The sequence below is a fragment of the Poecile atricapillus genome, chromosome 2, assembly GCF_030490865.1.
Source record: "Poecile atricapillus isolate bPoeAtr1 chromosome 2, bPoeAtr1.hap1, whole genome shotgun sequence".
Lineage (NCBI taxonomy): Eukaryota > Metazoa > Chordata > Aves > Passeriformes > Paridae > Poecile > Poecile atricapillus.
Genome location: NC_081250.1, coordinates 8,565,074 through 8,591,641, shown reverse-complemented (window position 1 = coordinate 8,591,641; position 26,568 = coordinate 8,565,074).

Below are 26,568 nucleotides of genomic sequence, written 5' to 3'. Positions count from 1 at the left end.
CCAATCAAATTGGGTGGTGCAAAGCAAGGAATATACATGAAAGGTGGTGAAGGGGATGGATTTGCCAGAGCTAAGGAGTGTAGGAGGAGATGAAAGTAGAGATGTGGCTTTGAAAGAAAGCTTTGAAAGAGAGAAGAAACATGGATGTGGGAGATTGGAGGAGATACTCTGAGAGAGAGGGGCTATAGAGAGCTGAGTTTCAAGTGCAGCTGAGCTGGAAGGGCGAGTGAGAATGTGCCATGGAAAATAGGAAATTGAATCTTAGCAGTGAGGATGACAACAGAGGACACAAATGGAGATGTAGAAAGTGGAGAAATTTCAGGGGCTGGGTGTGAGGGCTCTGCAAGGGAAAACAATGGGGATTTCATCGATAAAAAGGCTGGTAGCATCAAACAAGTAATAAGGAAAAAAAATATGATATTATTAACATTGTATCATATTTTCTGTGAGCTAAATGGACTTTACCATACAGAGTTGACCTACTAGGTGCACTAGGAAGTGAATTTGAGGATTAATGATAAATAAAAATATGGACATTTTAGGATTAGAATTTAGAAACTATAGGATCTGTAGAACATGGGGAGACAAATTTTCAGGGTATGGCAGAGGAAGTCACCTAAGAGACTGAGAGAGGTAATTAGAGTGGAGGAAATTGTCTGAGGGAAAAATCAAATTAAAAGCTTTAGAATGCAACCTGAGACATGTCACTGTTTTTTATCAGCTCTGCCTCTCCTAAAGATTTATAAAAGACATTTATTGCACCAAGCAGTTGCTACCAGTGGAACACAGATACAGGAAGATTGGTGTTTAGAACAAGTGAAATTGTTTCTTGAAAAAAATGGGTGATAGTCTGGACTTTTCATTTTGTTTTTAGAAATGGATTAAATTAATTTGCATCTTCCATTAAAGCAGAAATAAATTGAATGCTAATCTCATTTTATCAACATTCTGGGATCATGAAAAAAACCCCAATTTTCCCTCAACTCTATTTTGAACCAGCATGCATTTCGAGAAACCCTCATAACTAGGCAGACAGGGCTGCATTTTGGTTTTGTTTTACAGAGTGTGTGAGTTTGTTTGTGGTAGATATGTTCAATCAATCTTTTAAACCACCACATTTCAGGAAATGATCTAGTGTAAAGCCCATTATTTTTATTCTTCTCTGTATTTTATAAATATGAAATCACTGACTGCCATTTCCTGTGAAAAGAGTATATTGATTTCTTAAACATATCTAGAGAGTAAAGATGCTTAAAGAAAGGTTGGTGCTTTGTATCTTTTGAGATTCTTGGGGTGTCCTGCACACAGCCAAGACTTGGGCTCAATGATCTTGAGGGGTCTCTTCCAACTCAGTATATTCTATGATTCTTTGATTACAACTCAGAGTAATTTATTTTTTTTCTTTTGCCTCTTGCACAGGTTTCATTTACATTTTTCTTTCTCAGGATTAAAATAAGTGTTGGGAGAAAGCTGATGACTTTTTGAGGACTTCACTGAATTGCCTGCCTTCTATAATTACACTGACTTAAATCAACTGATTTACTCCACTCTGAAGCTAAGTAAGCCTTAGTCAGCCTTATCACACGTATTTATCAGCACGGTTCTGTTTTGAAAAGTTATTGGCTGTAGCAATTACAGTCTTCATAATTTACGATATTATAATATAAACTCTTTTTTTGCCTGGAGCAATAGAATTTATTTGTGTTTTTATTTACATAACGTATTTATTACTTATGGAAGAGGCTCCAGTGGTAATGCTGAAGAGTAACACATGGAATGCATGCACAGATGAGTGGTTTTAAGATATGTGCCATCTTTGAGATCCTCTGGTGAAGCTGGCAGTTCTGAGTGGCATCCAGAGATTATTCATTCCTTTCTTCTTCTCCAGTGTATTCCTATTTCACTCCAACTCCTACATGAATAGCATGTTTCCAGCATGCTTTCTCTTGTGTATGTTGTGTTTGGATTTCTGTGGACACCAATAGGATTCTATGGCTCAACTTCAATGCATGCATCCAGAAATACCCCCCAAAAAACTGGAACCATGTAGGAGTGTGCTGTGTTTGTGAAAGACTCACTTTCTGTTTGCTGCTTTATGAATATTCCAAGGCTGAGCATTTAGAACTGTAAATCCTGACAATCAAACCGATTGTTGATTCATTGCTTAATGCCTCCAGACTGTTGATTTGATTGTTTAGATGTGATCAGTGCCCCTTCTTGCTTAACCTTTCTGTGCTATGAGGCCCTCACTTCATATCTTGAGTCCATAAGCTGTTGGTGCTCCATGGAATTTATCCTCTATTAGCCAACTAGACCAACATTAAGTACCAAAGAGGAAAACAAAGGTTCTGGTCTTGCTCTGAGGAACTTAACTGCTATAAAGGTGAAAGGTTGTAACTGAATTTAGTAAATGGCTCCCAGAAAAGTAGCTGGTTTCTGAAGGTTTTTAATATAAGACTGTGCATGATATGAAACTCATGCAAGTCTATTCCCAGTTTTCAGGATCTTCTCCTTGCATGTAGGAATACTTTCAGTGTGCATGTGTGGTTCCAGGGAAAGCAGCAGGAACACTAAAATGGATAATGGTTCTCAGGTTGAGCCTCTGTTTATAGTCAGAGAAGTGGGTGGATCCCAATGCAAGCAAAAGCATGTCAATGTCAACTCAAACAGAGTGTGGTTTCTGTGGACACATCATCATAATGAAAATCTTATGCTTACTCTGTATCTTAAATTCCAATGGAATATCAAGAGTTCTCAAAATGTGATCAATAAGGTTGCCTTAAAATATGACATATTGAAATACAACAGAGTGTCTTGCTTTTAAAAATGAATGGGATCAATACATTTTGTTTAGATGTCCACAGTCATGGAATTGATTAATCTTTAATTCTGAAAGGTAAGTGAAAGTGCCTGAGATGTTTAATATAATAATACATTAAGACATTCACTCTGCACACTGTGAGCCCTGGACATACCAGGAAGGAACGTGATTTCCATAGGTAATTCTTCTTGCTCTGGATGCAGTGTTTGCTCTGCAGGTCACACATCTAGCATGACATGTTAATGGCACTGGGTGTCTTTTTAGTGCCATTGGTTGCATGGTACTCCAGCGTGATTTTGGCAAGGTGGAGTGTCAAGGGCTCCCACAGTCATGCTTGACTTGCAGATAAACAACAGTAATTGCAGCTCAGAGTGGAAGTGTTGGCATTTCTTTGGGCACTAAAACTTTACATGGTTCCTTAAACTGTGGTAGCTGAGCAGGAAAGTTCTGCTAAGAGTGAATATTTCCAAAAATAGCAGGCTTGACTTGAGAAGTCTGCTTCAGAGGCAGTTTAACCAACTCTGTGCCCATCAATAGAAGTGTCAAACAGGTTTTAGCAGGAATTTTACTTTTTGCCAGTCAACTGCTAGGAGACCCAAGACCAACTCTGTCAGTTCTACTGATATGGACATGAACTTCTATGTCAGATGAGTGATGCACTGTAAAACATTTCACTCATCTTATTTGTATAATGGAGGAAAATGGTCCCACTTCACAAGCAATCTTCCCTTGGCTGTAAATGTTTCTGGAACACTTTCTGTCCTGAAGTGAGTGTTAAATCTTCACTTGTAGGTGGTACAAAATGATTTGAACCACTCTGAAGCAAAGCTGGTTAAAACCAACCAGTTCACATTAGTAATACAAGTGATGTCCCAGCAAAGTATGTTTCTAATATAACCTTAATAATACTTCCATTGCTTTCTAAACACTATACTTGTTTTGAAAAATGTAATTTTGGGTGAGTCAGAGCAATTTGTGAATATTGGTTAGAGTGAATATGTTTTCCTGAAGAAACTATCATGGAAAAGAATCATGCTTCATTGTAATTATGTATCCATGCCTTATACAATTTACAGTACCAATGCCAAGATTTGAGAGCTTATTTGCTAATTGCAGATGAATATGCCAGTTAATTAATTGGGAACTATATTCCCTCAATTGTATATATCTATCTTACTGATATAATTTATAGTGATAGAGTTGTCTGGATAATTTATTGTCCGTGGAGGGAGGTAACTCATGCTGTTTATTTAAGGCATCTAATTGAGGTATGACTTAGCACATCAAAAATTAAGAAATTCAGTTTCCCTGTTAGGGAAGAGGAGCAGGTACCTCTGAGGGCAATTCAAGTCAGGCACATCTGGACACATGGATGTGCTTCTGGTGAGCAGCAGCAAGCAAATGAAAGCGTTTATCTTATGAGACAGGATGAGCACTAATCAATGAGCACTAATCACTAAGCAGTCTTGTGAGTTTCCAGGGCCTTGGGTACAATTCCTCCTCATCCTAGGTTTTTTATGTGTCCATGGAGCAGCTCATTCTTTCTTTCCAGCTTGTACTAGTGAAGTGATTGTCCTACAAGATGACAGTCATCTGTATTTTGAAAACCTGATTCTTGCTTGCTGAAACTCGATTGCCATTTTCTGCTTCTTGGGATAGAGGTTAGTTTGCTTATTTTCCCTCCTGTATCATTTTCTATATGCCACAGGAATACAAGAATAATCTGTGCTTTAGGAATGATTGTAACTGGAACATAGCAATGGTTTGGTATATGTGTATTTATCTGTATGTACACAGCTGATCATCTATGTATAAGCTTAAATATATGGTCCAGGACACTGCAAAGGCAAAGTGATGTACATGGTGTCACTGGTTTTAATATGAGGTTTTTAAGAGTTAGAAATTTATGTGGGAAGAAGGCAGGATCTTAACTTTTTTTTCCTATGACTTAATAAAGATTTTTAAATCAATTTTTTTGCTGAGCTTTGGAGGAGATTCTCACTTACAAGGTATTGCCCCAAACAAAACTAAAAGCAGACAAACAAGAAGTACCAATAAAGGAAAAGTATACATCCTGTTCTGTAACTCTCTTCAAAGCTCACTAGGAATGCTTGTGGTGTGCTTGTCAGAATATATTGCTGCCCAATGACATATAAATAAATAAAAAATCATGTCAATACATTTGAGAGATCTTAATAATGTTAAATAATTGATTACTAAATACATAATTTGATGGTTTTAATTAATAATATGCTGTAGTGTGGAGTTCTGTCACGGTGACCCCAAGGTCAAGACCTGTAGTTTATGGACTATTAATTAGCCATTAAGTAATTCACTCATCTGACCTGCAAATCTATCAGATTGATGGATAGCAGAGACCTTTATGTTCCTAATAGGTATCCTATTTAACTTTCAAAATTTTCAAGCAAAGTTTGATGCCTGAGTAAAATGAAGTGAGAAGAGAGCTTAACAATTTTTTAAGGCTATTTCATCACCTTTCACTTGAAAGCAGATATTAACTTGAAGAATGCCACTGCTGTCTTCACTGTTCTCCCAGGACTACAGACTGAAAGGTACAACTAGCACCTTAATTTTGTTCCTTTAAAAAGAGGAAATCAAAATGATTTTTACAGATCTCTTGAATGTGTAATATCAAGCATAAATTTTAATTGCACTTCATTTACTAAGTGGTGCATTACCTCATCCTTTGGTTTTAACAATGGATTTTCTATAAATCTTCATATGGTTAAACATGATAAACTGCTCAACATATCATGGAACATGGCAGTGCTTATTAGCACTTGAGAAGTTATCGATTGCTTATCTTGATTAATCTTTTATGGGTCTCTGTAGTATTAATTCCACAGAAAAGGCTTTGGAAGTTCTGTAGCATTAGTCTCCTCATTCATACATTCACTTTCAATTACATGGATTTCTTTGACTGCTCTTGCTAGATTAATTATAACCTCTTTGTCACCAGATCTTGCTTTCAGTTTATCAAGAATTAGAATTTTAATGAAAAATACATATTTAAAAGATTCTAAGAAAGAGTGGCATTAATGAGATGAGACATTTCCTGCAATTTGGTAAAAGGAAGGAATTCTTAAGTTTCTGACATATAAGGAAGAGAAGTGAATATCAGTTTTAAAGACACAGTTTATTGTGCATGGGTTTTGCCAGATATTCAGCTGCTTCATTTCAGATACAGTCTGGGAACTTTCCTCTCATTTTTAACTTAATGACAAAGCTTTTCTGTAACAAGCAGTATCAGCTTTATCATAAAGCAGAGACAGACTGCCTTTTGCTCCCCAGTTTTATCTTTGGGAAGGCACATTTCCTATGTCCCAGTGAAGTACCTGTTCTACTCAGCTTTAGGCTATTAAATGGAAATCATGATATGTTTGTAGCTTCTTTCTATTAGAGAGTGAAAATATATTCTTGAATTCCAAATTTCATGATGTCTTTCATCTTGGAAAATCCTAAAATCAAAAATCATAACATTATACAAAACTTGCTGGTAGGTAAAAGGACTTGGTAGACTCCAATGTTAGAGGTCAAGCTAACAAAAACATCCTAAGAAACTGCTTCAATCACAAGATCTGAGAACTTAATATTTCATTTCTAATTTCATAGGTTGTCATCATTTCATGGTCAACTACTGATGAATACTTGGGCCCTGTGGCTTTGCAATCACCATCCCAGTGTATTCTTGGTCTCACTTTCTTCCCTCCTTATACTCCAGTTTTTTGTTCACTCAAAATATACATTGAATTAACACTGGGATTCATGGAGGAGTGGAATACAAGGCTTTGTAACTTAAGTGTCCAGCCTGGACTGCTGTGTGTCAGCATTTTGGACTTTGCATTTGCTACCTTTTGTGTGAAGACACAAAAGAAATTTACATTCATCATACATGTGTATTACAACCTTAAAGGATTGCAGAGTTACGGAGGAGTCCTGATCTGATGCTGTAAAACGGCAACAGGAGGGTGTGGAAGTTTCCAGTGATTTACAGCGGTGTTGGTCCTACTCCAACTCAGGAATGGAAAAGCTGTCACTGTCTGGACTGGACAGGGGTGAAACCGGTGTCACTGCGGCAGCACTTGTAATGATCTCACTTTCTTATGGATCTAAACCATTGGCAAGAGCAACAGAGATCTGAAGTAAACAAACAAAACCCCCATAGCAATAAAAGGCTGGTTTTATTCTGAGTTAACATCATATTGAAGGAGTAATGAGTCATCTGCTTTATTAATAATAGGCAGATTTTCAATACCATCATATTTTATTGTTATCAATCCCTGTTGTATGTGTAGGAGCTGGAGTACAGCCAAAAGGAGAGGAGGAATAGAAAGGTCCCTTTGTTTCATAGGTTAAAAGAAAAAAAATAAGAAAGCAGATGAGCTCAATTCCTGTTTCTATTTAAGTTGAAATCAAAACATGTTTTGATCTTGAAAAGGCCAATATTCCACCCTACATGAGGACTTTTCCCTCTTCTGTAACATGCTTTTATATGCAGTGCTGAGAGCTCTGCCATCCTCACAGATGTGTTGTGGGAGAGGCTTAACTAATCCTGGTCAATGTCTTCACATGGCAGGTGCCACAAGAATGAAAATCATAGAAAATATTGATGACTGACCGAGTATGCATGGGTATCTGTGAAGGAATTTAGACAGAAATGGTATTTAGACATCCACTGCATTCCTAGGAACATTTTGCATTATGTTAGTTCTGAAAGCTGTTGAGTGTTAAGTATTGAATATTAAATTTACAAGGTTGCTCCACAGGCAAACCAGATCACTTCTCCAGAGACACTGAGTAAAGGAATGGACCTATAGTGTCTTCCTGTCCCTAGCAGTTTTGTCAATCATACCATGAGGACAAAGATTTCACCACTCAAATGCCTTGGATTTCATTTAGTGTCAGAAAGGGTTTAAATGCAGATATTTAATTGTATGGGAATGTGCAGGATGCACAGATAGAAAGCAACCTGCTACAAAATTATCAGTAAGTTGGCATAAAATAGGATTTATGCTTGGGCTGTAAACTAAATGGATACATTAAACACAAGATCCCTATAGGGAAAGGAAGTGGGCCATGACTCCAGTGTAGCCTGAGGGTCGTGGCAGCAGTGCAGAACAATTTTTCTTTGTGTCATGCAAAATGTTCATCTTGTCTTATTTCTGCATGGGTATCTACAGAGGGAGAAAGATTTTATTTTCTAACAATATAGAGGAGTTTATAACAGTAATTTTCAAAGAATAAACACATGATGTTTCATATTAGGATATACTGTCAATGAAAAAAAAAGAAAAAACAGTCTGAAAGAATTCTCAAGTTGGTTTAACTTTATTTTGAAATAGTGTATAAGAGAAATACCTTCTAAAATCAGGATAGTCCATGTTATGTCTCTAAATTAGTCTCAGTATCAAGGTTATATGAAAAGAGTTCTATTTTTCAAGTTGGCTTTCTGAACTTAGTAAGCAAATTTGATAAATAGGTAACTAAAGTGAATTGCTGCAAATGCATGGCATGTCCACATGAAAAACATGAAATTTGCTGAGGGAAGATTTTAATTTCAAGTTTGATGAGTTGGTTTACTCTTCATGATATTTTGAGGTAAGAGCCTTCAGCTTCTACTTTGACTTACACAAAAATGTGCATGTACAACACCAGCATGTTTCTCGTGCTGGACATCCCTTGTGCTTTCTCACAGCCCTTCACCATCTGCATGCTCAGAACACCTGCAGCATCTTCCAGCCACCCTCTGCCTTTTGGTGCAGGGTCCCTTTAAAATCAGTTAGGGAAGTCATGTGAAATACTTTGCAATATTTGCTGTTTGAGTTACATGGTTTGCTATGGTTTTACTATGCTGCACTGTGTTTTTTTCTTTAATGAAATGTGCTTTTACTTGAAAAACAATTATTTTCTAGGGAAGCTTTATTTTCTCAAAAACATGCTACACAACATCAGAAATGAACATGTTAAAAATTAATTTTCACTTACAATCTCTTCACTTAAAGGGTAACCCATAATTCTCATAATACTCACTTGAACTTAATGTTTTCCTGTCTTCTAATGGACAGTAATTGAGAGGGATCCATCATCTAAATTATACTCTAGTGCAGAGAATCACTTAGAAAAATGGTGCTATAAACTGGAATCTCCATGGTAAAAATCAATCCATGGGAGCTGGTTAGTTTTAAGGAAAGATATTACCTGTCTGTTAGACTTATGTGTAGCCTTATTATGTTTATATTAAATTTGCATATGGAGTGTAATTCCATCATTTTTCTAATATTAATTACAATGATGACCCTCATACAAAACTTTTTCTTTTGTTTCCACATGTTTCCATGGAAGTATGTGTCTTCTTCACTGGCAAAACTGGATATAGTTTGCAAGATTTTGAGGATATCTTCATGGCATTGCTAGCACTTTTTGCCTGCTTTCTGGATTTCAAGAAGGGATCTTATTCACATTGAGTCTAAAATGTATTCTAGGTGACTGCATTTACTAAAATGAAAATCCTAGGAAGTAAAACCTGAAGAAAGAGCACTACTGCTCTTCCATGCTGCACAAGGGGATTCTCTCCAACTTGAATTTATCTGTTTTAGCAGGGTTTGGTCTCTTTCTAGTGAGAGATCACTAAAATGTCTGTGGAAAACCCTGAAGGACACCTGGAGGAAGCCCCTAACTCGTGGGTTGTCAGATGTTTGAGAGTGTGTTTTTGGAAAGGGATCATTCTGTACCAGCCCTGTCCTTAGTCCCCCTCTTAACTCCTACTCAAGGAATGGATGTCAGCCTGCCAGCCTGTCTGTTCCTCACTTCTGGTTTAATGAGAGACAGAGGGAGATACATGCCCAGGGCACTGCTCCCCCAAATCCAGCCTCCAAACCCTCCTTTTCCAGATATTCGGTGCATTTCTTCCAGCTACCATCAATGTCCAAAAGTTTTTTTTTTCCCAAGTGGCTGAGAGCAACCCTAGGAAATTTGTGGCCCAGGGATAAATGCAATACTGAGTCCCAGTCCAATAATTTAACTGGAAAATATCTATGTACTGTCTTCCTAGTCACTTGCAAACTCCAAGGGCCAGTAGGGCTAGGTGAGAATTTAGCAGTATGCACTGAGTGCCATATTTGAAAATTATTAAGAAATTCATCATAAAAGACAGAAATGAGTCTCCTCTGACCAGCGCTGACCTTGAAATACCCTTCTCCCCTGACACACCAGTTTTTGCTTTCAATAGCTGTGAAGCATCTTTCTCTGAGAAATCTGCGGCTATTCTTTTTGCCAGTTTCTAAGCAAGACACAAAGCAATTTTAAAAGCTGTCAGCTTTTAATGACTTCTTCAGGTTAAAAAATACCCTTTGTTTTTCCAGTAACCACTAATATTTCAAAGCACTTTCATAAAAATCTTTTACACTTTGGGGAAAGGGCTAGTTTTATATATCTTTATTGGAAGAAAAATCCAACAACAAACCTCCCCAAATCCAGGAATCTTGATATATTCGGGATTTCCTTTTTCTTTTAAAGACAGTAGTACTACAACCTCTATTTTCACTTTTTTCTCCTCCTAGATTTTGACAGAAGCAGCCTGATGGTGTCTGGTGCTATTCTTCTCCTTGCCACTTATGTATGCCTGCTCACAGACTATGATATCACAGCTCATTAATCAGGCAGCAGGCTGGCTGTGAGTGAGATTGGAGCGTGGGCCAATGCCAGTGCTCCTTTCCTCTGATTCATCAGGTGATTTTTTTTTTTTTTTCTTCTTAGTTTGGTCACAGAAGTGTATAAATAGGAACAGTATTTCCAATATTTTATCCTCAGGTTAAATTTAAAGGTTTCGCTGAGATCAGGTGTATAAGATGGGCTGAGCACCTAAAGCAAGGTTTGTCATGCAGATAAATGAGGTGACAGTGCTAAAATACTGTTTAGCTAGAGAGGTTTTGTTTAAGAGAATGGTAAGGGAGACTATGCCAGCTTTAATACAGAAATGTGTAAAGAAATAAGGAGCTTTACTTGCTTTACATTCTCATGCAGGGATCAACCTATTTTCTCTGTTTTTTAGTTAGAGAGTTTCAGCAGGCAGGTATTCAATATCCAGCTCTGCTAGCAGGGTTACCTGACTGCAGAAAGAAAAGCCAAATAGTTCCAAAGTCAGGCAAGAATTACCCTGGATGGATTATTTAGGAGCCTCTGTGTTTTTTCTTTAATGCTACTCACATTACTATTTACTGTATTTGGGAGTATAATCCTAAGGATAACTTCTGGTGCTTAAGGAAAATAAGTTGTCGCTAAAGGATGGCAAAGAAGCTCTGGAAAAAAATGCTGCTGGTTTAACTTGCTATCTCTGTGTGCCCTTGCAAGTAGGAAGAAGCCAGGGAGGTGACTGAATTCATGCCCTTTTCCCAAAAGGTTTTTCATCTCATTTCAGGCGGAGCATCTTGGCTAAATGAGCATTCAGCCTCTTCCAGAGATGATTGGTCTGTTCCAACATGACAGCAGTGCTAGGACATTCCTTCAGTTTTCCAGGCATTCACTTAAATTTTACCTTCCTCTGAGCAAGTTCTGAACTGTAAAAGGACAGTGGTTAAGGGCTGAATTGTAGCTGCCTCCTTTGCAGAGCAGAGGCTCTCGAGGCAGGTAAGGAGCACAGCAAGAAGAGCAAAGGATTAAGATCTTGGCAGCCTACAGATGACAATCAGCAAGCAGCAATGTTTGAGATAGCACAGAGAAGAACACTGCAGCTTTTTTCCCTTTTCCAATGACAGCATGATTTACAGTGAGAATACTGTGTCACTGCCAGCAAGAGCTAAGATGATGCCCTATAAAGTACAGAAAAAATGCTCATAGTTTTAAATTAAAAATGTTTGCTCTCCAGGAATTTCTGGCTGGTCCAGGGCACTATTTTCATAGAGCAAAAGACTATTGATTGATAGTGAGTGACTTCTGAATGAGCTTTTTGTTTTCACTTTGGTGGCAATAGCATGGCAGTAGCTGTGTTGCAGAGGAGTTATGTAAGAGGGAACCCAAGTGTTATCCAGTGGTACAGAGGGTTCATGAATTGTGCATTTGAGGATAAACTGTTATAAAATCATCTGGCAACCTAGTTCTCAAAATAAACCCCTTTTATTCCTGCATCTTGATTACTGAGAGCTTTTATGTTTGCTTTTCTACTTATTATGAGGATTTTGCTCTTTTTCTTGGGCATCTTATTTCTTTGTTACAGCCACTGTAAAAACCTTCCTTGCTTGTCTTTCCAGCTTTTTTATCCTTCAAAAAACTCATTCTTTCCTGCTTCAAAAAAATTCAGGCTTTTCATTCAACCTTTTCACACCTCTGTCAGTACCAGTCTGCCTATTCTTGCCTATGATTTCTTCAGTTTCTTTTGAAGCCAGCCAAGTCCATTTCCCTATGTGTCCATATTTTTATTTTCTTTTCTCTGATACAAAGAACTCTGGTCTATATCTCTCTGTTCTTTGTGACTTGATCTCTTTTTTAATATCTATTTCTGGTGTGCACCTTTCAGGGAGCTATCTCACAAGCTTTAAGTAGAAGGTTATAGATGCATAGCAGTGTTTATGTTAGCATAAAAAATAATTAGGTAGACTGGCCAGTCTTGCCAGTTCAAGCCTTTGATTGTGCATTATATTACTTCCTTTCACTCCATACTTGGTTTGCATGCTGTCTCAGATGCTAAACACTTTAGGCAATCTAATTAAAAATATTTGTATGACACTGTATCCCAAATGCCACACAAGGTCAGCCTGGACAGTTGACAGTACCAGTAGCTACCCCATGGCTCCAGAATTTGAAACTTCTCTTCCTTTCCCCACTATATAAAATTTAGCTGGTTTGTGTTCACAGTGATTTAAATCAAAGTTAAATTTGGCCCAGATTTTAGTAAAACATTCTTCTAAAAGTATTGCAGTGTAGTCAATACTCTTATTGTTTCCTGCTGTGTCTTTATTTGCATGTTAATGGCAGATTATTGTTGTCTTTTCCAGTGTACTTCCCCAGAGATTCTATGCATGTTTTTATTGATTAGTTCCTCTTCATTTAACATTTAAATTGATATTTTCAAATTGGTGCAAAATTATAATAGTGAGTTTGCTCAAGGCAGTTTACTGTGGTATTAGCAGAATCATCCAAGACTTCTGATTATGCATGCTCTGTACAAAAGAGTTCCAGGACTGCAGAGCAGACCTGCAATTAGGTCTGAGTTACACAAGCAAAAGAATCCCAGGCCACAAGCACCCAGCATCTCATTTATCTTCCCCAAGTCCTAGTACAGGTGGAGTATGAAAGCAGAAAGTATGTGTTAGTGTAAGAAGAACATAAATCTGAATTTGTAGCCTTCAAAAAAGTTCTTATTACTATTTCAGTTTATCTAACTATTGTATGCCAAACTTATCTATTGTCTAGGTTATCTCTTCCTGTGGTAGAAATTCAAATCAAATGTTCTTTAATGCTGATGTTCCAATGCGTTGTGATAATTTTAAGGGTTGCATCTCTATTTGTTAGGACACTCAAATAAATGAATCTCAGTCTTTCTTTGGTGGCTGTAAGGAAAAGTATCCAGAGTCCCTCCTGAGCTGGGCTGCTCAGGAACCTGCAGCAGCAGGAGGAGGGTGAGGGTTCCCAGAACCTTGTGTCAGGGAAGGAGGCAAACACAGAACTGCTGGAAGCCTCTGTGGTTCATGAGGACACTTGAGGATAACGTTCCTTTATGCTTTATAAAAGAGTTGCTGAACTCAGTTAAACACAGTTAACTCAGTTAAACACAGCCTAGATAACTGGGGAACTGAAATCAAGGTCTAGCTGGTTACTGTGGCACAAAATCACATGTTGCTTACAGGATCTGAAATTATGTAAGGATTGGTTAAAAGTTGAGTTTTTACCTTTTAACTGTGCATTTCCTGGCTGTTGTCAGCTTAAAGCAAGCCCTAATGTTATTTTAATGTAGTTTGGTGTGTGGAATGCATCAAAGTAGGTTATATATTGATCACTCAAACCTCAAAGCTCTGGAGGTAAATCTCTACTGAGAAATGGCAGAACTTCAGTTAATACAAAAATTGATAGGCATAAGATGTCATTGTTGTGTTTACTGCAGAGATAATGTTTGTGTTGAAATTTTAATGTCCATAATGTTTAGCCTTTCTAGATTATGGTGAGCTAATCAAAGAAATTTCTCTGGTATATAAATCACTGCACACTACTGAAAATGGTAGACAAGACAAATCAAGATGTTTGATCAATTCAGTCTTCAATCACTTTTTCCCAGCAGCACAGAAAATAAAGTCCATGTTATATTCACAGCTTGGTAGCAAGGTGATGTTTAACATCTAGGCTGCAGATTAATGGTGACAAGTTATATTGTGGAGAATGTGAAATGGTGTTTAGGCTGAAATATTAATTTCTAGATTGATGTATAACTTCATAATTGAGGCCATAAATCAGTGCTAAAATCAACTGGATTATGCATCATCTCAGTTAATGCTCTAGGTCAACAGATTCAAAAACTAGTCCACAGATTTAAAATCTGAAATTACTGTGGGAAAGTAAAACTGGTTTTGCACAATGGATTATGTTCTCGAACCCTGGTAGCATTCATCACAGCAGCAGGAAATTTCTTAGTCTCTTCATTTTCACAGATTGTTTCTCTTTTTCTTAAGACTTATGAACTGTTTTATTAAAAGATCTGTATCCAATCAATAAAGGAGGTGGTTTATTTGTAATGAACACCTTATTGTGCTCTTCAGTCTCTTTTGTTGCTTGTAAGTTATCTGCACATAGTTTTTGACCTTCAACATTTGTTCATTTTATGGCAAGATTTATTTGAATACATTCCAGCCTATGGACTGCACTTACCTTGAAATCAGAGTTTATCATTGCTGCTGTTTATTCTGCATGATTGGCCATGAAAGGCGTGTGGTTTGGGGTTTTCTCTTCCAGATTCTGTGCTGAAAACCACAGAAAGCTTTTAAGCTGCAGCTACTTCTGCCCTAGAACTTAGGTCCACAGTGGATAATGAAGTACAGAAAAATCTTTATTAATTGAGTTGAATAATAATATATAAATATTATTAAAGCTGATGTCTTCTCTGGTATCAATAATGGAGATGTGTCCAAAGTAGGCATTTTCAGTGATACCCGGAAAGGAAAAGTGTATCCTTTTTCATGAAAGTTTTTACAAAGGAATTTATCACACATTTTCCAGCAGAGAACTGCATTGGCAAACTGTCCCACATTTAGGGTCTTGTCAGTGGGAAGTATGTAATGGTCAGAATGACATTTTCTAAAATTCAATTAATAAAAAAAAGTAAAACCAAAAACAAACCGAAAAACCTTCGCCTCTCATGAGCTGTGAAGGTGCATGTTGGGACTTGTAGTATTGGCTGTAAAATCAGCTCTGCATCAACCTCAGGGTGCCTTTACAGACTGATTTATCAATTGTGATTCCTTTGGGTTATCCTGTGAAGAGCTTTTGGCCAACCAATCTCTGTATGAAGTCAATGGGACAAAAAATTTCGAATTCAGAGATAGTGAGTGATTAATTTCCCTTCATGATACTGGTTTTCCAAAACTGATGAAGGGAAATGGTTGTCTGTCCTGGGTGGACAAGTAAGAAAATGCATCATGGTTTTAGTATGACACATTTTGGGCAGATTAGAAAATACTCTGCTAATTAGGGGAATTCCAGATGTGTACAGGAAACATATTTCAGTAACCCATGATTATGCTGGGTTTCGTGTAAAGCTATTTGCTTGGCTGCCAAAGTGTTTTATGGTGTGGTGCCAACTGTAATATATTCAGAACATGAGCTAAAAAAACCCTCCAAACTTTGATGCTGGATGGGTTCATAGGATGGGAACACAAAGAACCTTGATAACCTCAGCATGAATAATTAAGGTAAATAGATAGACTTTTGTATTGTGATTAAAACATAAGGAACTTTTGGGCATCACAGAGCTATCTAGAAATTCAAAACTTCTTAAAAAAAAAGGATGTGCTGTAGTATCTGTATTACCTATTACACTATATTTTATTATGAGCTGACTTGCCTGTCCTTTGTGGAAGGAGTACACTGCCAGTCTATCATTCCTTCCAGCCAGAGAATTACTGTCATCCTTTGAAAATGCATTGAAACAAAAGTCACTGGCATGTTAATGTTTTCAAGAGAACCCTTAATAGTGGATTAGAGGTGGAGCAAATTATACAACAAGTTATATTTTTGAATATATTATATGCACTTATATAGCCTATAGCAGAATTTTGCAAGAATCATAAGCTGTAACATCATAGTTGAAGTGATGTGTGGAGCCTCCAGAGTGTCCAAAGCTCTTGGGAGAAGTGAGATTTTGACAAAAGGTTGTAGGGGGAAAATATATGTAAACAGCAATGTACCTGTGATGCCCAGCAACAGAACTGCAGGTGATGTGTGAGGACTAGCCAGAGCCCCAGTTCAGGCATCACTATGTAAAGCCCTGGCTTTAAATCACTTAAAAACAATTTGGGGCAAAATCCCAGGCCTGGCTCTGATTGCTATCAATGCCTGAGAGAAACTTCCTGTTTGGGTGCACCTGGGTGATCGTAGACTTTCTGAGACACCTGCCAGGAGCTGCTCCCACCCCACTCCAAAGAATTCTGGGGAAATGTTGTCAGCCCACAAAACCCAAGACCAAGGTGCCAAGAGGCAACAGAACTGTGGAAAACCAGTGAATTCCCTAGTGCTTTGGTTTTGGAGGGTGGGACAGACATTACTGCCAGGTCTGCATGTGTCACGGTTCATCTCCTGACCTTTCCCAGGGCTGGATGAGATATCCTCAGCCCCGGGATGGGAGCAATTCCCTGCACAAGTCAGCCAGCACGGCGCTCCAAAAATAAGAGTGCAACAGCATCTGCAGCCCCTCTTTCCCCTGAGCCCAGCATAATGAGTGTGGCCAGGGAAGGAGGGTGTGGTGTCAGCCAGCTGCCGGATTAATTAATTGGAAGCTGGAAATACATGGATTGACTCAAGGGCTGCTTTGAGGTGGACACTGGGGGATGGATTTGACACTGACCAGAGCCAAGGAGCCATAGGCTGGGCTGATAGCAGCTGGTATGACCTTCTGAGATACCACTGAGGGCCTGGCTCCCAAAATAGTTTTAATAGGTTGCAAATTTTTGTCTTTGTTAATTGCTTTGTTTATAATCTAAATCTGCAGGGTCGTTTTGTTTTAATGAATCCATTGTTGAACAGCAGCTGAAACGTTAGTCTGGTGTCAGGTTTCATTGCCTCTGCCTGGGTTATGGTGTTAAAATGTAAATAGCTATTTCCTTTCTCCAGCCAAGGAGCAGCAGGATCTGTGGAGCACGGGATTGTAGAACAAGAGCAATCTTAGGTCTAAAAGACAGGAGCCATGTCTCCCTCTTGCCTCCATCATAAACTTCTTGTTTAATCTTAGTGAGATCATTTGAGCCCTGCACAGCTGACCTCCAGGGTGACAAACCACAGAGGGGCAATAAGGTGTATTCTCCTTGTGTTGGGACCTCCAAGAGAAGGTGCTATAGGAAATAAAGAGACTGATTTTATTGTGCCATTCAGCACCTAGCATTGGAAAAATCCTACTGCTGCTGTTTTGCTTTCTGGAGAGCTTGAATCTCTGGGACAAGGATGAAACAAATTCCTAGGTAGATGCATAATCTTGGGGAGATGGGATTTACTGTAGCTAGAATGTACATTTGTTGTTTTAATCTGGAGAGCTGTGCTGGTTCACACACACAGCTGGAGTAGGCTCTTGTGCTGCATGAGCAGGTTCATCTGCATTGCAGTCTTCAAAGGTGGTGAGCAGAAGAGGATGGATAGGGAGGGGTGATCTGCTTGCTCTGCTTCTGAGCACTAGGAATGGTGTGTTTGCTCTCCTTTTTGAATGTGTGGTTTTTGGTCTAGTGCACGTTGGAGGCAATGTATTAGATGGGAACAGTGACTGCTGGCCCAGAGTGCAAGGACACACAGGACCCTCCTTCCACTGGCTCTGCTCCTCCCTGAGGGACAGAGGGATGGGAAGAGAGACACAGGCCCTCAGCTCTCCCCCTAAAACCAGGTGATTTAAATCAGAAAGTTCCTGGAAATGCTACAAAAACTAGAAAGTCCCCAGTTCCTGCTGCCACCTTTTTCCTCTTATGAAGATCCCTCTCCTTGGAGGAAGCTGGGAAGATGCCCATGTGCCAACTCCTCAGGAGCTGCTGGGGGCCAGGTCACACTCCAAGGATTTCAGCTGAAGTGGATGTGCTGGGGTGGAACAGTGTCCCTTTTTCTGTAGCACTGCAGTCTGTCAGTGCCAGAGGAGTTCTGTGGGCTGGTGCCAGTGTCTGAGGTTCATAACCTGTGCAGAATTCCCAAGAACAAAAAAAATCTGCCTTATCCAGGACAATAGGGTAAAGAGAGGAAGGGAGGTGATGTGATCACCCAGATAAAGATGTAAGACAGATAATGCAAAGCCATCATAAATTAGGGCATGAGAACAAGATTAGTACTTCTGCTGAGACAAAAACCCATTTCTTTTTAGAGGATAAGAGCAGCATCGATCGGAATAGTGCAAATTGTGCCAAAGTTTACAAACATGGAAAATTGCTTCATCCTTTTATTTGTTCCTGAACCTTGACAGCATTTCAGTTTCTATGGAAGTGCTCTCTTAGGGATTAAACTCTTCTCAGGAGGGTCACATAAGGCGGGCTTGGGAGGAGAAGAGGAGAGGTGGCTGAAGAGGTCCCTGAAGCCAAATAGTTCCATGAGGCACAGAAATGCTGTGGGTTATTCCCCAGGCTGGAGAGGGCCTGGTGGACAGATGACAGAGGCTGTCCTTGGGTGGGTGAAGGTGGGTGAGAGGTGCAGGCAGCTCTTGCCACAGTTCCAGCCACTGCTTGAACATCTGGGCCGCTGCCAGCAGCATGTGCTCTGCTGGGCCACTTGAGGCTGAAGCTGTAGCATTCTTAACTTCCTAGAACATCGTGCATGTTTGTGTACCTGCAACAGCCATTTATAATTCATTTATAATCCTGGCGTGCTCCTCAGCCTGCAGATGAAAAGGGAATTTCAACCCAAGATGGGGTTTGCCACGATGTTGCAATAATTGTTCTTTACTGTGCATCATTTCTGTAAGGCTCTGTCAATCAGGGAGTTCAAATGTCTTCATTATTCTGTAGGTGCATGTCACGCTGGAGGGAAACACAGCAGGCTCAGTGTTGGGACTTGCCCTGAAACAGCTACAGAGGGAGCTTCCCTGAGAATCGACAGGAGCTTATCTGTACTGCAGGCTTCTTCTGGAACGTCAAAGTAACATCTTGAGTTCAGAAGCCCTTAATAAACACACCAGACCAAATTCTGCTTCAGAATATGCATGTGCGGCTCCTATTGAAGTAAATGGGTGCTCTGCCTGCATGGGAGATAAGGATCTGGCTTGTAGCAAGGCTTAAAGTGGTATACAGTGGGTTTTAATGGACTGTCTCCTACAATGGAATTGATTTTTATGCATTTTCAGTTATTTCTAGTGTTGCAACAGATTATCTCTTCTTGTTTTGCTGCTACATCTTCTGCATGGTCTAATAAGGCATAGAAATTGAAATAAAGCAATCCAACCAGAGAGTTTATTGTGGTTTCTTTAAGGCAATGTCAGGATATTTTACAAGCTTGCAAAATTACATTTATTACACTCCAATCATCTGGCAGACCATAAACACTCTGGAATATTTTAGTTGGAGGAATGGCAATTTTTAAAAAAAAACCTAGGGAGGGAATATGAGTTTGTTTGAAGAATGAGTGAATTTACCTAACATCTTTTCATTTTCCTTTAATTTGGCCTGTTTGGCCTTTAAAAGCTGTGCCTCTGACATCTGTTTTTTCTTTGCTGACACCATTCAGGCAAGTAATCAAGGAGCAGTCTGCCACTGCTTTCACTGCACTAAAGTGTGTGTGTGTGTGCTTGGAAATTTCAAACCTTTTCCAAGGAGGAAAATGGTGAGATGTAGAAAAGAAATGATGAAACAGGATTAACAAGGCAACAAATAAAATAAATTCTAAAGGTAATACATCAAAATAATGAATGTTAAGACAAGGGAAAAATACCACAAAATTAGAAATTTATAAATGTTAAAAAAAAGAAGTGTATGTAGAGAAGCAATAGTAAACTTGGAGGTGTGATTCCATTTCCTTTCACAAAGCCTAAACAGGGGACTACTTGGGACACCATATCTGTGTTGAAAGTGTGACGTAGGTGAAAACTGAGTGTGGAGCTCAGCCACTGGTCCTGTGATGCTGCATCCTTCCTTTAATGCTTTTACTTCATGGGATGCCAATCTTTCTCATACGGCAGAGGACTGGCAGTTCTGATTCAGGATTAATGTCCCAGGTTTCTGGGCAGCATTGAAATGTGCAATTCATAGGCAAAAGTTGTGAAAAATATGAACACTCACGTATATTGACACGATGGAGAAAGCTTGAGATAATGCAGACTTTCCCATGCTTGTATTTGGAGCAGCCTCTGACATGAGTAAATAACAAATGAGTTCTTCCCTAAAAGGGAACTCATAGCTGGAATTCCTGGTGCAACCCTTTTATATGAATGGGATCAGGTTTAATGCCAGTGTCAGTCTGTGAATGTGCCGAGTGTAGATTGGGTATTTCTTCAGTACTTGTGGTAAATTGTGGCTTTCTGTATAGAGAGTGTCAGTTCTATATCATATATCTATATGGTAGACCAAAAAGAAAAAGAGAGGGGGAGAGAGAGAGAGAGAAATCTCAACTGAAAAAAGACATGCATGTATTATTTTGGTCCTTTGTAATTCATAAATGCATCATGCCTGTTACTTTGACTTGTTAGAAATACTGTTTCAATAAAGTTATAAATCCTGCTCTACTGCAACAAGACAGTGTATAAAACTTCTGGGGTGGATCAAGAAAGGGGCATTTCATTTCTCATTGTCTGAGTATGCTTGGAGAATACAGCTCCACAATATTCCAGAAAAGACTGTGCCAATCTCATATAATTGGGCTAATGAGGAGCCAGTGATGAGGAAGAAGTTGTTCCATCAACAGCAGAATATATAAGGTCTAATTTATACTACTTTTTTATCTTGTATAATGAACAGTCCCATCTCTCAGCTTGCTCAAGTAAAACTGGAGCTTTTTCTTCACTGAGGAGTTAAAAATGCATCCCTTTTTTGGGCTTTCCACCAGTATAATTGTTCTGAATCCTTTCTTGCAGTGGGAGCTGAGGATTCACTCATGTGCCTGTCCTCAGGGTGATTGCTCACTTTCATGAAGGCATTTATGAACTTGGCTTTGCTGAAGATCTGCTGATCTTTCAGATAAGATTTAAATTTTCCAGTAGCTTTAGTGGCCATGAGGAACTGGATAAATATTGTTTCCTTTACACACTGGAGTACAGTAGGAAAAGGAGAAAAACCCAAGCCACAGGACCACAAACCCTTTAAGCTGAAAAAAAAGTGCGAGTGGAGCATCTTTAAGAAATGGCAGAGGAAGGAAAAATGCATCCCATGCTGGGTTTACAGCTGAAAATTCTTCAAGGGAAGCAAGAATATCCTCCAAGTGCTGAGAAGTAATACCAATGAATGTCCTAAAATAGCAGGTGAATGTTATACATGCTGGAATCTATACATCAGAGTTTTCAGGAGATGAGCTGTGCAAACAAATACAAAGCATCCCAAATCATGTATTATTTTGGTAACTCTGCAATATCAATGACAGACTGAGAGCATCCCATGCCTGTTTTGAGATCAGATGGAGAGAGACTGGTGAGCTGTGATTGCAGAAGCTATGGGTGATGGGTCTGTATTTTTCACTGCAAGGAAGAGACTTCTGTTTGAAAATGTCTCTGGAATAAATATTGACAGACAGAAACACACTCAGGTTCTCAGAACTATAATTGTACATCTTTGTCAAGCAGCTTTAGTCTCAAAAATATAATAAGGCTGATTCAGAAATATGATTATCATTAATAAAATTCAGTGAAACAGATTTATACAATAACCCTAACACAACCAAAGCTTGAAGTGTGCCCAGGCTATGTAAAAGATTAGAAAATGTTAGCAAAGAAAGAGATTATCAAGATATTTGCATATTCCAGTTAAAGACATGGAAAGGAAGAAAGAAAAAACATTGTGAAAAAATCCCTTGTCATCCAGTCTCACCGTCTTGTCCCTGGCTCTGATGGATTTTTGAGAGGGAGCTGGGGTTTCAGTTATGGGAAGTTTTATCCCACTGATTCTTCTGTTAATATTTCAAATACAACCAGCACAAGTTCTTGCAAGGACTCCGAGTCCTAAGCCAAATACTGTTACCTGCTTGACTGCTTAATATTCCCAAGCCTGGGACTTCTGCCAGGAGAACATATGAGTGAAGTGGGGATGAGGATATTTGTTATTCATCCATGCAGAAAGTATTTCCATCAGAACTTAACAAACTGAAAGCAAAATTGAAAGAAAAAGAGGAATTGGGGAGATAAAAAGGGTAGATGAAATAGTCAAGGGGATTTTAGGAATGATTATGTTGAGTATAGCATTTTTTGATTTCTAGTTCTTCAAGTACTGTGATGCCTGAAGAGATTGGGAAAAATGTGTATTTTTTTGTCTTTGTACAAAGCACTCCCCTAAAGGTGGCAGGCAGCCTGGCCTGTGCTCTGCTGATCCCAGCTGGGAAAATTCCAGCTCTGGTACACACTATCCAGGAGCCACCTGAGTGGTTTTTGCCCACCACTTCCCACTGAAGTTTAGCACTTCTGAGTTTCATAAACTTTCCTTCCAGGTCATCCCTGCCTCTGCTCTGCTCCAGGGAATCTCACACAGGGAGACCATGGAAATTTCAGCAACTATATAAAATAATCTTGTGAAAAGGCAAGGGTGATGCGTGAATATAACATTAAGGAATTAAGAAAGATGGATGGTTTTGGCTCAAAAAATTTATACCAACCCTAGTTTCCTCAGTTTGGAGGTTAAAAGCAGCAGGGAAAAATATGTGTTCACCCAGGCTTTTTATATATATCTGGAGCAGGAAGCAAGGCTGCTTTCCTTTCCTATCTACAGTGTTTTTTTCCTGCTGTCTCATTTTGGTTAATTGGGTAACTCTTGTTTCTTTGAAAGCACTTTGATTCACCATATGAACACTGGAAGTATAATAAAATCAGGCTGTTTAAGAGTGTGTCTGGAAATGGTGATAAACAGCCCATTTTCTGCAGTTTGTTTAATCTATGGATCATGGTGAGTTCTCAGCCTCTGTTAGAGGCCAGCTGATTACAGTGGGCTTATGGAAGTGTCGATTATTCATTATTTTTCTTCTGACATTTGCAAAGTTTAAAAAATTAAAGGGATTGTGCAATATAAAATAAAAAAATAGAAAGTTGCAGTCACATGACAGAAGGAATTGGTCTTTCTCCTAGCATCAACTTCAGGCAGTCTGAAGTGGGAAAGCAAAGAGGGTGAATCTGTGATCTGAAGAGTTTTGCTGTGCTCAGGACATCAAATAAAACAACACTTGCTAAAAAAGTTTCTAGGAAAATTGGGAAAAGGAAACCAGTGCCTGCAAATTCACTTGTGCTGAATTATCACCCTGTGTAAGTGGTGGGAGAAGGGATGGAGTGATGCAGGTAAAGGGCAATGAGATTGTTTTGGATCACATTTCTGTTGGACACTGTGGTGTGCCCTACAATCTATCCTAATCTACCAATCTAGCATAAGCCTGTGAAGCTCCAGTTTGGTAACACAGAGCCAAATCTCAGGGTAAGGTTTTTGGGTGCTGCATGTCTAACACTGCTCAGGACCCTTTAAAAATCCCAGCCTTCATGTTTAAATTAACAAAGAGCTCATTCGCATTTTGTTGCTTAGAGGAAAAGTGCAGAGTGGACGTGGTTACTTGATACTAATTATTTAGCAGATGTAAAAGCGTATTCAAGTCCCTAATCTCCTTTCTGAGCAGGCAGGCATGCTCATGTTCAAATAGTTGCATAACTTGCCCATCTCCAGTTGACAAACCCTCCTAACTTTGTTTTCAGATCTGATGCAACCCCACCCCCGGACAAGCTGTGTGCTTAGCTGGCCTGCACTCGATCTTGCTGTTATCCTCTTTTTTTGCTCTTCCTGCAGTCTTTTGCCTGCTTTCCATGTATGTTTAAAATACCAGCTGTTGAGGAAGGGGCTGTTCCAGCATTTGCCCTGTGCCTGGGCTTGGGGTGGCTGGGCTGGTGTTCAGGGCTTTTGGGAAAGCAGATGAAAAATTGGGACTGGGTTTTGTACTGACCTGAGATGTAAGAAAGTTTCACTGTCAGATCACTCTCTGCCTCTTTGTACATCTTCTGTGTAATACACCTTTATCTGTCTATATACATCTGTTTGTATTTGTATTGTTCTGAATAGCAGTACCAGAAGGACAGAGCAGAGATGCTGTGACATGAGCACAGCTTGATGTTGATGTGAATTGTGAAAGATTTCTCATTGCCAGGTCTTTTCCCTGACTCTTCACATCTTTCATCTGATGAAAACTGACCAAAGTCAGTAGGATCACAGAGGATCCAAATCAAAATAAAACCTGGGCTGAGCCTGATACTGGGAATTTTTTCTGAATTAGGCATAAATTAGATGTTATCTTCCAGCCAGTTAGTGATACCAAAACCAGATACTTCAAACTATTTACAGTGTGTGAGAGTATCTAATCTTCTTTCACATAATTTAAAAAACAATCCAGGGACCTGGTTGTGGTTTCAAGTTGTAGATGGAACAGACACTGTATTTATCTATGTACCAAGGAGGTCAAGGAAATAAAGCAATCTTCTTTCAGCTCCCTGCATTATTATCACAAACGATAGCCTGCTGGCACAAAACAAGTTTTAATTGATTGTTGTTAATTGATTTTATAGGAAGCAAAGCAGAAGAAATACAACTTGATTTTTTTAAGCCAGAGTGACCTGAAAAATACAAAGGAGAGAAAGAGATTATAAAGCCTTCTCATTTTATGCCCACTTCTGTGAGTTTGCAGCTGAGCACTCCATAAAAACCCTCTCTATTTCTGTTTTTTGACCACAGTGATTTTCTCTTTATATAATACCTATCTGAAAGTTTTATTCAGGTTGTTTGCTTTGTGTTGTCACTGAACAGATCAGTCTTGTTCCTTATGGCCAGTAATTTAAACACATCTCTTCCTCTTGTCTCTTTCTACCCTCCTCAAACCAGCAAGAGGAAGAAAAAGCTGCACATAAAAGTTTTAGGCCAGCTTACTCTTTCCTTTCTGCTGATCAACATTTTTGGAATATTTTAGGCTGAGCCCTGGTTATGGGATTTTTTTCTGTACCTGCTGCTCTACCAGAGCCTGACTGGGAGCAGAGATCTTGGGCTGTGAATAATCATGGACTGCCTAAATAATCATAACAACCCTGTTCAATAACCCAGGGGGGCTGGCTGGTGTTCAGTGGAGGGACCCTGGTTATGGTTATACTTTCTCCTGGAAGGGAAGAGATGGTGAATTTCATGGGATGCTGCTCAGATTCTCACTTTTTTCAAACTTTTCCCAGGCTCCCCTTGGGCACAGATATGGCACAAAATGGGGCTAAGAGAAAAGATTTTAATGTTGGTGAACAACAAAATTTTTCGCAAATGATGAGTTGAAAAGAAGAACTTTCTCACTGTTCAGTTTTGTATGCTAATTTTATGGATTTTGGTGGGAGTCAAGAAGATATTGATAGAAACAGCAGTTTTTGGTGCTTTTAGAAGAGGAGCCAGTGATTCCTGGAGTTTTAGGTAGACTCTACATATATATATATGGAATTAATTAAATCACACAGATAATGCAATTCTGCAAAACTTTAAAACGATTAACAACACCAAAAATGTTATCATGGATTTTATGATGCTCATTTTGAACCTAATTAATACTGTTATTAGTAGCATTAATAGTCTTATCAGTTTACCCTTATCTATCCTCAGGGACTGTGTAAAGTGCCTTCCAAATGCAGAACATGAAGAATATTACAGCCACACAGATCTGCATGCTGGTGTGTCAGTCTTCCTCTTTCCTTTCTCCCTTGTTACATGTAATTCTTATTTTACTGTGACTTGGAGTATTTATTACAACAGGAGTGAAAAAACTAGAGTCTTGTTTAAATTTACATTCTGGTGTTTACTCCTTTATTTACATTTGTAAGATTTTTGTCTTGGCAGCAATAGCTAAAAGTCTCCTGTCTTCCAAAAATAATACTTGAGAGTATTACTTTAGGAGCAGAGTTTTGAAGAAAACATGAAATTTTTACACACTCTGTTTTAAACTAAATGTTTGCTTATTCACAAATTACTTAAGGTAAAAAAGAATGTTGAATTATTATTCACATCCCAAAACCAAATGCTCTGTGGCACTGCTTTATTCAGACAGACCTGGTGCTGCTATCCATAGCAGCTTGGCAACAGCAGTCTTCCCAGAATGATATACAGCAGGAAAAAAAAAAAACAAAAAAAGAAAGAAAAGGCTTTTTTTTTTTTGCTTTTGCAGCACCTACCCAACTTTCCCACCAAGTGATCTGTTGTTAATGTGCAGGAAATCCCAATGAATGCACATCATTTGGTGAAAGAATGACAGCAGACACCACAGCTATCCTTAGCAAGCATCCACCTGCTCCCGTGGTGTCTTTTTAAAGCAAGTTCAGCTTACCTCTTCTCCTCTTAGTTTTCCTTTGCTTAATTGCAGGTGATGATTCCAAAGAAGCC